Source organism: Epinephelus moara, chromosome 4 (assembly GCF_006386435.1).
Source record: "Epinephelus moara isolate mb chromosome 4, YSFRI_EMoa_1.0, whole genome shotgun sequence".
Taxonomy (NCBI): Eukaryota; Metazoa; Chordata; class Actinopteri; order Perciformes; family Serranidae; genus Epinephelus; species Epinephelus moara.
In genome coordinates, this window is record NC_065509.1 from 11841993 (window position 1) to 11853401 (window position 11409).

The following is an 11409-nucleotide window of genomic DNA, read 5'->3' on the forward strand; positions in this document are numbered from 1 at the left end:
GTGTCCAGGAGATAGACAGCAGTAAGCAGAGTGACCGCTCTGGGAGAGGAGGGGATTACTGATTAGTCCGTGTGTGTGTGTGTGTGTGTGTGTGTGTGTAAGAGAGAGAGAGAGCGACAGTCATTTTATCTGTCTGCTGAGACTGATATGTTAAAATGCAGTTACTCACATTAGGATATTAAATATGTAAATCATATAACAGCTAATATAATCGTTGCGACCAAGTGATCAAGTTACTGTTTATGGTGGTGAGACAATATGACTAAAATGACTATTACCATATGTCATCCTCAGTCTCTGGATAAATGAGGTTACAGATAACCTGGCTGCATTTGGTTATACAATCTGTCTGTGTTGTAGCTGCAATAGGAGATGGAAATACAGTAGGCCTATAGTAGCTGGCAGGTGATACAGTGTTAAAGGATAAGGTGCGTTTTGTGAGAAGAAACTGCTTTCATTTTTAAAAAGGCCCCTGCAGGTTATGGGATCCTGGTTTTCTTTAGTTGACAGTGGAATGAATAAGAAGTATGTCCCTTGACTATAGCACCATCTAGAGTGTAATTCCACAGGGCCTTTGTCCATGTCTGAGAGCCAGAAGTCATGTAAATGATCCACACGTAATTAAATATCAGGCTCATTTTAGTGGCAATAACAGTAATATGTAGTTACAGTAAGGTATTACTCTGATGATGAAAAATAGTAGTGGAAGTAGTGGCAGTAATACCAGAAAAAGTTGAAGTGCAAGCAGAAGTACTCTACTGTAACAGTATTGCAGTACTATATGAGTTTCAGCATTATATATAAACATACACAGACATAGATATTGCACTTCAGTTTTCCAATATATTCCTATTAACCTCTAAAAGGCACATTGTCTTTCATTTACAGGATCATGATTTATTCATTTAGAGACATGACAGTGTCAGTGTGAATAGGAGATGTTTTGTATGGCATGAAGCCTCAAGGGTTGGAAAAAGTTTACACGTAGCAGACAATGGTTTTGCTTCATCAGCCTCAGGAAAATGAGCAGGAGACTGGACAATTCTTTAAAATGAAAAAAGAACTCATAAATCATCTCCTAGAAGAAATTAACCTTAAGTGATGGGCTCTGTTAAAATTTGCAGCATGTTAAAACCTATAACAAAACCAATGGCCCGTCCATTTAACATAACAGAAAAGTATTTGGTGTGGATTTCTCACATTTCCAGGGTTATAGCCAATCAACAGGCATGATTGTCATCATATACTGTAATGATAACCAAATGGCTCCTATGCTGTCTTAAGGGGGGTAAAAACAATCTTTCTCATCAACTTGGGTTTCCGGGAAGTGTTTTTATAAACAGTAATCCCCTAAATAGACATTTCTGTCTATGCTGACTAGTTTTCCACTCATAATCACATATTCAGTACAGTGTTTCACCCTCTTTTTTTTGAAAGGCGCCTGGACAAAACCTTAGAAAAACATGTACAATGTTTATTTTCTGTGATATTGATATTGATATCTACTTTGACTTTTGACGAGGTGAGGCTTAATGTTGGGCCCCATTGTGTTTTCCTGCTAATACCTCCAAGTTCTAGTCATCTGCAGCATCTTTTTTAAAAATATATTCTAGCAAACTGCAGTGTTTGCCTTCATTTTCAGCCCAACAGGTTGCCCCTCCAACACAACAGAACTATTAACAAGATTTTTGTTGACTTTCTTGTTTCCCTTCCTTTCTCCCCTTTTCAATGTGTTAAACTTATATAACTTAATGACAGAAGCACTTACAGTGATTCTGACCTTTCACCTTTTAAATGAGACAATGCATGTAAAATGGAACAAGAACAGCTTTCAGTTTAAATTGTAAATTTAGGTGAATCTTAATCTCTCAAGACAGATTCTGCAATTTACATTGTAGAATCTGTCGGCAGCCCTGTGTGAAAGACGACTAGAGAGGGGGGGAGGGCGGAGCTTTAAGTTTTAACAATGCTGCGCTTTAGCCAATCACAATGGAGGGGGTGTGGCCGAGGCGTGCAGGTGTCCCCAGGAAATGTGTACCTACAGAAACAGCAAGCTCCGCGTCCATAGCGACCGCTCCACCCAAAATGCCGTCTTGTCAACGTGAAAAAAAAAAAATTCCAGCGGATGTCTTAGTTACAACATGATTGAGCTAACTGTAGTAGTTTCATGTCGTATCCGATAACGGGAGGCTTTTAACAGATGACGTCCTGATGTTAGCTTTGCTAACTGTCCCTGTCAGCTGCAGCCACTGATGCTTTCTAGACATCGTGATTTCCCATAACTGAATAAATACCACACATAGCAACACAAAACTGCTTTGCTAGCTTTTTTATTTTTATTCACGGACCGTTTATTGAGTTATTACCTTATTTTTATACAGTCTATGGTTATTACAGACGCCGCTAATGGCTAACGTTAACAGCTAACGGTTACTATGGTTATTACAGACGCCGCTAATGGCTAACGTTAACAGCTAACGGTTAGCCCAGCTAATCTACCATGTTATTAATTACAAAATGTGCACACAGAAATAGTAACGTTTGTTCAATCATTGTGTTTATAGACTTAACAAACATCAGATTAGTCTACACAGTGTTATAGTGACGTGAAAAATGTGATATATAGCTAAACTCTGCTGGTTTTCTACCCGAAGTATTTGTAAACAACACAGCGATTCCCTAGGGGCACCGCCGGAAGTGAAGGGCGTGAGCGATCGCCGAGGACCCTGCACTTCCGTTAGTCGAAAAATTCCGGGCTGTGCCTCCAGAGGTAAAGGAAGGAAAAAAAAAGGTTTTTTTTTTTTTTGTTTTTTTTTACCAATGGATTTCCAGATTGGGTGAATCTTAACAGAGCAAGGGAAGCTACACAGCTAACGTGATTGGCTAACCCTAACCCTTGGTTAACTTTGTCTGGCCAACCAGGCCAATTTCAGCATTATTGTTATTATTTGTATTTAAATTTTTATTGTTGTTATAATTTAGTCATGAAATAAAAGTTGTTGTTGTTTTATCTTCTTTAATTCACACTACAATATGGCAAAACAGCATACATCCACCTTCCCTCTTAAAGGACAACTTCGGTATTTTTCAACCTGGGCTCTATTTCCCCATGTGTATGTGTGCGTATGATTCATGGGTACCACTCGTTCTAAAATTGGTTCAGTATTGAGGCGCAAAACTAGCTAAAACGGTAATGGGGGCAAATGCGTCCCGTATAAAAGTGCTTTTTTTCGCCACTGACCAGTTCAGATTGCCAGTGCTATCTCTGTAAATAGCATGCTAACTTAGCCTTTCCCTTACCTCTGGGCTGTGTGATGGCACGAGCTTTGCTCCACTGTGTCTGTAGCTCTCTCTACTCGTGGGACAGACGTTTTCTTGAGGAAGAGGTGTTTCGGGATTGGATGTCTTCTCTTCTTCGGCTGGCAGTAGTCATCATGGGAGAAGTGAGCATTGCAGACCCGATGGTCTGCAAGGCGCAGTGTCTGGAGAGGAGTGTTAGCATCCATTTGTAGCACAACTAGCCGCAACTTCAGCATCTTGCCGTCCGACAAAGGCAGCCTGTGAAAGCTGTACGGGGTGTTGCGCGACATCCTGTTCTTGCGTTCGGGAAAAAGGCCCGTTTATTTGAGCACTCCAAAAACTCCGGTAACACTCCAGGGGGTAGCACGTAAAAGACTCCGTCCTCTGACTCTTCACACACACATACTCACTTACAGTACCCAGCGGGGACCTCTCTGCTCCAACACAGACTGACAGCTGACTCCACTCATTCACACTCACCACTGCCCCAGGCCGCTACCATATGCTATCTACAGAGATAGCACTGGCGATCTGAACCGGTCAGTGGTGAAAAAAAGCACTGTTATACGAGACGCATTTGCCCCCATTACCGTTTTAGCTAGTTTCGCACCTCAATACTGAACCAATTTTAGAACGAGTGGTACCCATGAATCATACGCACACATACACATGGGGAAATAGAGCCCAGGTTGAAAAATACCGAAGTTGTCCTTTAACTCAGCTGTGGCACATGTTAACCTGAGTCTGTTACACTAACACCTGTCCCCTGCAAAACAATGTCAGGTAGGAACTATTAACCCTTACTCTCACTTAAGGCTAAAGGGACATAAAATAGCAACTTAAAGTGCACATGAAAATATATAAATAATAGTTCAAGAGCGATTAATGACAAAGGAACAATTAGTGTATAATAAGTTATTTATGAAAGTCCAAAATAAGAATGTGAAATTATTCCTGCAAAAAAATTATCTTTCCACAATATTCATTAACAATGTATGTTGACTTCATTATAAATAACTCCAAAAATATACTGTTTACAGTAACTACTGTTACAAATAAACCCACAATACACTTCAATTATTATGAGTTTTAATTATCTGTCAAAGACCAATATTGAAATCTCTACTAGCACATGTTTATTCGCATGCTAAGTGGATTTATTTCTTCACTTATTTACCATTCATGGGTGTGAAAATATGTCAAACTCAATTTTTATTCCACTGTTTCATATGGGAATGGTTTTACACATAAATTAGGTTATTTTTTGTTAAAAAACAATATAATAAATGAATTAATAAAAAAGTTGCAGGTAACATCTATAATTTTACATATTTAAAAACATCATCACTGTTAAATGAAAATAAAACTAAATGTTTCATAATTGAAAAAAAGCTCAATATCCTCATTTTTATTTATTTTTTCATTATAAATCATTGAATAAGATATTCAAAGTAATGTATTTTAATACTACCAGAATGAGTCGCCAATTCAGACATTTTCAAATCTCTCTTTTTTTTTTTTTTGTAGTATTCCAGTTTTGAGTCCGTGGACTGTGAGCAGATTATGATTACACTTTATTAGCCATGTCCTTGTGTTACTTTATGCAAGGGCATTCATTCTGTCTGCTTATTACTGTTACATTTTTAATTCTAATGCATTTTTAAACGGCTAGCCTTCATGCAAATTGTCTCCATTTGATGAGTTTCACTGCGAACTACAATGTCAGTTTGGTTGTTGACTTCTCTGCATAACTTATTAATTAGAAAATGAGGCTGAGTGGCTCTGTTGACCTCTGGCATTTCAAAAGAAGCCACACACCCACACAAACATGCAAAAGGTGCCATGCAAAGATGCAACAAAACCTGTGTGCACGCATGGAAACAGACACACAACCAGCCCTTGTAAGGTTATTAATATGAAATACAAAAGGAAGTGTGACTATGGACGATGCTTTTGTTTGCTGAAGTTGAGGATGAAGTTTGGGGTAAAAAGATCTCTAATTTAAACTCCTGCCTGAATCTGTCATGTCATTTATTTTTCTTTGAATATATGTTAATGCACATGGCCAGATTATGTGGTAAGGAAATTCAGGGTAAATTTTGACACCAGGACCTAAATAAAGAGGCATTTTTTGAATATAGGGCCTTTGGGTCCACTGAGGTTCCCTTGCCTGCTTTATAATGTATATATATATGTATGTATGTATGTATGTATGTATGTATGTGTGTATATATATATATGTTGTCTTATGGTTGCTGTTTCATGATTAAAAATTAAGGCTATGTTCTGCCATATTAAAAAATGTTACTGGTTTAAACAAACCCTTAACAGCAGAGACTTGAATAAAACTAATCTCCAATATCTGTTACAGATAATAGATAGATAGATAGATAGATAGATAGATAGATAGATAGATAGATAGATAGATAGATAGGGTTTTGCCAGAATAATAGTTCTGAATACTAAATTGACTTGCACTTATATAGCACCTTGCTAGTAATTAGACCACTCAAAGTGCTTTTACACTGCATGTCACATTCACATATTCACACAGACATTCACACCTTGGCAACTGAGGCTAACATTCACGTAACATTCATACTCAAACAGAACGATCTGGGCTTCAGTATCTTGCCCAAGAATACTTTGACACACAGTTCAACGTGAGCTCCAAACTGCCAACTTTCCGATAAACGAACAGTCACTCTATCTCCTGAGCCACAGCCACAACCTATTGAAAGTTTCTTTTTTTTATTTGTGAAAAAGATAGATTTTTTTTTATCTGTGAAAACAGGTGAAAAAGAAAACCCACCAGGAACATATATGGTGTAGCAAGTTATGTAACATTTCTGTCATGTCATGGAGAAACTAAAACTCACATGAGGGGAAATGGGAATCTTGTTCAGTAATACCACAACAAAAAATTGGCCTTAAAGGGATAGTGCACCCAAAAATGAAAATTCAGCCATTATCTACCTACTTACCCATATGCCGAGGGAGGCTCAGGTGAAGTTTTAGAGTCCTCACAACACTGGCGGAGATCCAAGGGGAGAGTGGGTAGCAACACAACTCCACCTAATGGAGGCTTACGGTGCCCCAGATTCAAACGTCCAAAAACACATAATTGAAACCACAAAATATCTCCATACTGCTCATCCGTAGTGATCCAAGTGTCCTGAAGTGTCCTGAAGCCCCCCGAAAAGTTGTTTGGAAAAACATCATTTGAACTGTTTTTAGCCTCATTGTAGCCTGTAGCTCTACCTGCCTCTCTGTACACCACGCTCACGTGTGTGCGCTTCTGCGAGACCGTGAGACATGGGCACCACGTTCATGTGTTCAGCTCTGTATCATCCATGTAAACCATGACACTGGTGTCAATATAATCATCTCACTCTCAGAAAGAAAGCAAATTTCACAAAATATTCAACTATTCCTTTAAAATTCTCTATGAAATGAGTAAATATGTGTGCAGCTTGCTTCCTTCTGGCCTGAGCTTGTTAATGAGAGACTGTTTAAGTATTAATAATAATGCTAAATTATTACCACAGCTAGTACTTAAGCTTAAAAGTCTGACCTCATTTGATACAACAGTACAATAAATACATACAATAAATATTTTAGACTTATTTTGCCTGATAGTAAAATCCAGCCCTGGGGATAAACTGGTAAAAGTTAATTTGAAAAGAACAAAGCTAATTTCATATTTTACTCAAATATTTTGAAACGCTACCCTTTGAACTTTTAACATCATAATAATTAAAACATCAGTGATTGCTGATGATTTGTTGCTAACTAGATTTCATTTGCAATTTATGTATGTATTTTTCTTTTTGGAATGAGTGGTTGCTAAAGCATAATTATAACTATCTGGTTGTGATGTATGGGCATTAGTATGATTACCAACTGATCCATGTAAGAGCAGTCAAACATTCAACACACATTCATTATGAGCTGCTTTCCACATGTATAGCTGAGCCTGACCTGCCGCACACACACACACACACACACACACACACACACACAATCACAAATATAGTATAGGTGCAAGCTCGGCCTGTAAATAATTCAAACAAGTGTTCCCTTGTTAATCTTTAATTCTGTAATTTAAACTTTACTCATAGTCTATAGTGTGAGACGGGCCTTTGGTTTAGATTGCCTCATTAGAATGACAGACAGACAAAAGGGGAGAAAGGAAGGGAAAAAAAGATTTGATTAAAAGACAGAAAGAAGAGGGGGAAGGAGATAAAGCGAGCACATTGACAAAAATCTGGTTTATATTTCAGTTTTGTTTGAGTGGCAACCTCCAGGGCTGAAAAGTGAACTCAAGACTGCAGTTTCAAGAGCGAGTCAATCCAATGGAAATATGCCCAATTCTACAGCAGAAATTAACATGTTTATAGCCTGGTACATAAAACAGTTTTGCTCTCTCTAGCTAATTTCCTCATTCGTGCCAACTGCACTGGGGATGAATTTTAATATAACTTGCCCATTTAAATGTTTTTTAAGGCTTAAAGCTATGCATAATTGACCTATGGCTAAGCCACGCCCCCCTCCACTCACTCGGACAAACTATCAACATTCAGTGACCCGGCGCTATGGCAGGCGTCACAGTACACGGCATTTCGCAGGAGGCAATTGATGATTTTTGGAGACATAACGATCAGATGTCATTGAGAAGTAACCAAAAGGGCCTAAACTACGCATTGGAGGGATATATTCATCATTTTATTGTTGAGAAGGTCGATGAAAGGCTTAAATTACAAGCCAAAATTTACAGGTCCCAGTGTAAGCGTGATAAACCGCATCTAGTTGCCGTCACCATCAAAGACAACAAGATAGAGGATCAGCATTGTTCCACTGAAGTTCAGGTTTTTGGCTCAGAATATGAGAAAAAACTACCTTTTTACCATCTTTACCAAGAGTCTCTCCGTTAGTTTGGTGCTGCGGTATTTACATTGAATCATTCAGCATAACGTTTGCCAACCTTTGTTATCTCTGCAATTACAGATTTAATGAAGCTAAGCTCCAGAAGTTAACGTTAGCTTAACTAGAGCCCTTTGGACAACAGCTAACAATGATGTACAATCACTAAAGTACAAAAACTATAACAAAATAGGCTAATGAACTCCCAGCAAACAAGGTGACATAATGAACAACGCAGATAGGAGCTAACGTTAGGCTAACGTTGGGCTAACTTTAGCTAACGTTAGCTAGAGATGTTAAAGATAACTTTATATTTCTTTCCAGCAAAGTGACAATATGTTGCCTCAAACACAATGTTGATTTACCTTAAAACATATGTAGACATCCTTGTTAATCTTATTCACGTTGAGTTGATGTTGTGGTCTAACGTTACCACACAACTTTATCCAAAGTTGTACCCCATGCACACCGTTTGACCATTTTTAAACCTCAAATCTCAGAAAAAGCTCATAAAACCGAACAAAACTGACTTTCTGTAATGCATTTCAATGAACGTCCAGGCAGAGAATGTCCAAGTGTATAGGAATGGCTATACGCACTGTGATTGGCTCATCCCGTTTGAGGGCGGGGCTTAGCCATAGGTCAATTAAGGGTGTGGTTGCTTTGAGTGACAGTGGGTGCCCTGTGTTGGCAAGTCGCAACCACAGCCACAGAGCTATGGCTCTCTGAGGAGTCAGATGTTTTGTTTTGTAAAATCTGTCTTTTGCTAGTAAAATAAGCATTAGCAGTATCAAAGTTAGCCACAGTTGTAAATGAACTGTGCTTACCCAGCTAGCAGCTGGTTAGGGTTACCTCCATCTTCTTGCCAAGCCACTTCTGGCTCCAAAAATCCAATAATACAACTGTAAAGTATATCTATCTATCTATCTATCTATCTATCTATCTATCTATCTATCTATCTATCTTTCACTGATGTATGTTGCACTTTAGTGTCTCAGGGTGGCCTAAAAGCTGTTGTTAACGGCTTTAACAGCAGCACAAACATCAGTCAAAGCTTTCTATGTGATATGAGCGAAGTGCAGGTAATAATAACTTCAATAAGCTTTGTGCCACAACAGTCAAAATAGGACCCAAGCCAATTTCCCAAACTGTCATTGTATTAATTGAAGCGTGACAACAGTATAATTTTACACCACACAATGTCTTTATATAATTCCTCCTCTGAAGCAAAGGTGACTGAGCTCCAGTTACACACCACTGTGAGTGAAGGGGTGTGTGGGAGTGTGTTTATGTGTCACATGTGCTATGAGATGTCTGCTCGCCAAGCCGGGGTCAGTGGCATCAATAAATATGCTACAAAGATCAGAGAGCAAGAGAGTGACACACACACACACACACACACACACACTGAACGAGGATGGGTGAGGGAATATGAGAGAGAGACCATGTGAGTAGTATCAGTTTGCAGTGCACTTGAGCCTCAGTGTGTGTGTGTTCGTGTGTGTATGTAGCCTGGAGTGTGTATATTAGACCTATACAGTGTCAACAGCGTTAAGACCCACTATAATACCACGCATTAACGAGTCTTTTCTTCTTTTATAGTGGTTGTTTATGAGCCGCTTAATTGGACGTAACATGATACGGTGACTGCTTCTGTTTTAATTGCATGGATTTATTTATATGGCAACTTTATGCCTTGAGGATGCTCGTGTGTGATCCTTGCGTCCAGAATGTGTGTGTATGTGGTTGTGTGAGCACACATTAACTTGGAGTGGCTGGCTGGAATTAGCATAGCTTGACTGTTCAGTCACCTGCAGATGTATCCTGGTGTCTCTTACATTGACAAATGATGCTTTGGTTAAAGTCGCACATTTTGAACACCTGCTGCACTGCCGCTGCAGTCCAGGAAGACATGTACAGCATCAATACATTCTCATTCCAGCTCATCAAATATCACCACGTGGTCAGTGGACTTTCACATCTCTGTATGATGTCCTAGGTACTTTTTGCTTCTTAGATGCATTCAGTCTTTTTGCCATGCATAGACACATTGTGGGAATGGTTGCTAAAAATACTGTAATGAGAGTATAGAAGGAATTGGTAGTCAGTTGCAGCCATTCAAACATCCACTTGTCATTTGGGCAACAGTGCTTCACACGAGTTCACCAAGTCTAATAACCTTAGCTATGCTAATGCTGAGAGACCAAAATATTATTCCAGCATGTTCACGACATGTGTGATGTCATCAGGTTATTGTTGTCCTATTTTTATTATTACTACTATTGGCTCAGTCACTGTGTCTGTTCATGTCCCAGCCGCAATGCTGTTGTAGTAATGTCAAAAGTGCCACCAGATGGCAGGAGCGAAATCTGAAGTACTGCAAGCAAACTATGACATTCACTGAATCCTCTACAACAGGTTCCTGCAAATGTTTCACAATAAAAGCCTTTTTCAGAAATTAAGGGATTTTCTCAACCAAAGTTAAAAGGGACTTTTATTTTATACGGATACAAGAAGTGTTGAGTTTGAAAGGATGGTACGATGCATTAACTTTATCATGGCAAACAGGAGTGGATAAAAAGTAATATAAAATACAGAGGGAATAATAAATGACGGCCCATTTATACTGTAATCTGTTCCAAATTGGGCTGGTACTCTCTGCAGCTGTGGGAAGTAAAAGCCACTATTTTTGAATTTTCTTACTTTATGTCCTCCATTATGAAGACGTAACATTGTTTGCTAGCTTGATGCCGATGGCAGTACTCACCAGGCTGCTAAGGTGCCTCTGCTGTTTCACACAATCATTTTCCCTTTTTACTCTGTGTGGTAATGTCCTTAGAGGAAATATCAAAAAGCCTGGGATGTTGTTGTCATACAGTTGTCCACGCCTTAGACCACTCAGCCACACTCCCTCATTTACCACAGTTGCTCCAAGTCTACTTAGTCATGCTAAACTGTAGTCAAGGTACGCAACTCTCAATAATTATTGCTCCTTCAAATGCAACCAGAGCTGCCATCTAAATACCTTCAACCAATTAGACGTAAGAATTAACAGTGATTTCCCTGCTGGATTTAGCTATCAAGCATGAGAGAGGTAAACGGTTTAAATCCTAGATAAGCCCAGATGAAGATGATGTGGGAAAATAAATTAAACTTAAGAGCAAAGGTCAACATTTGACATTGCTT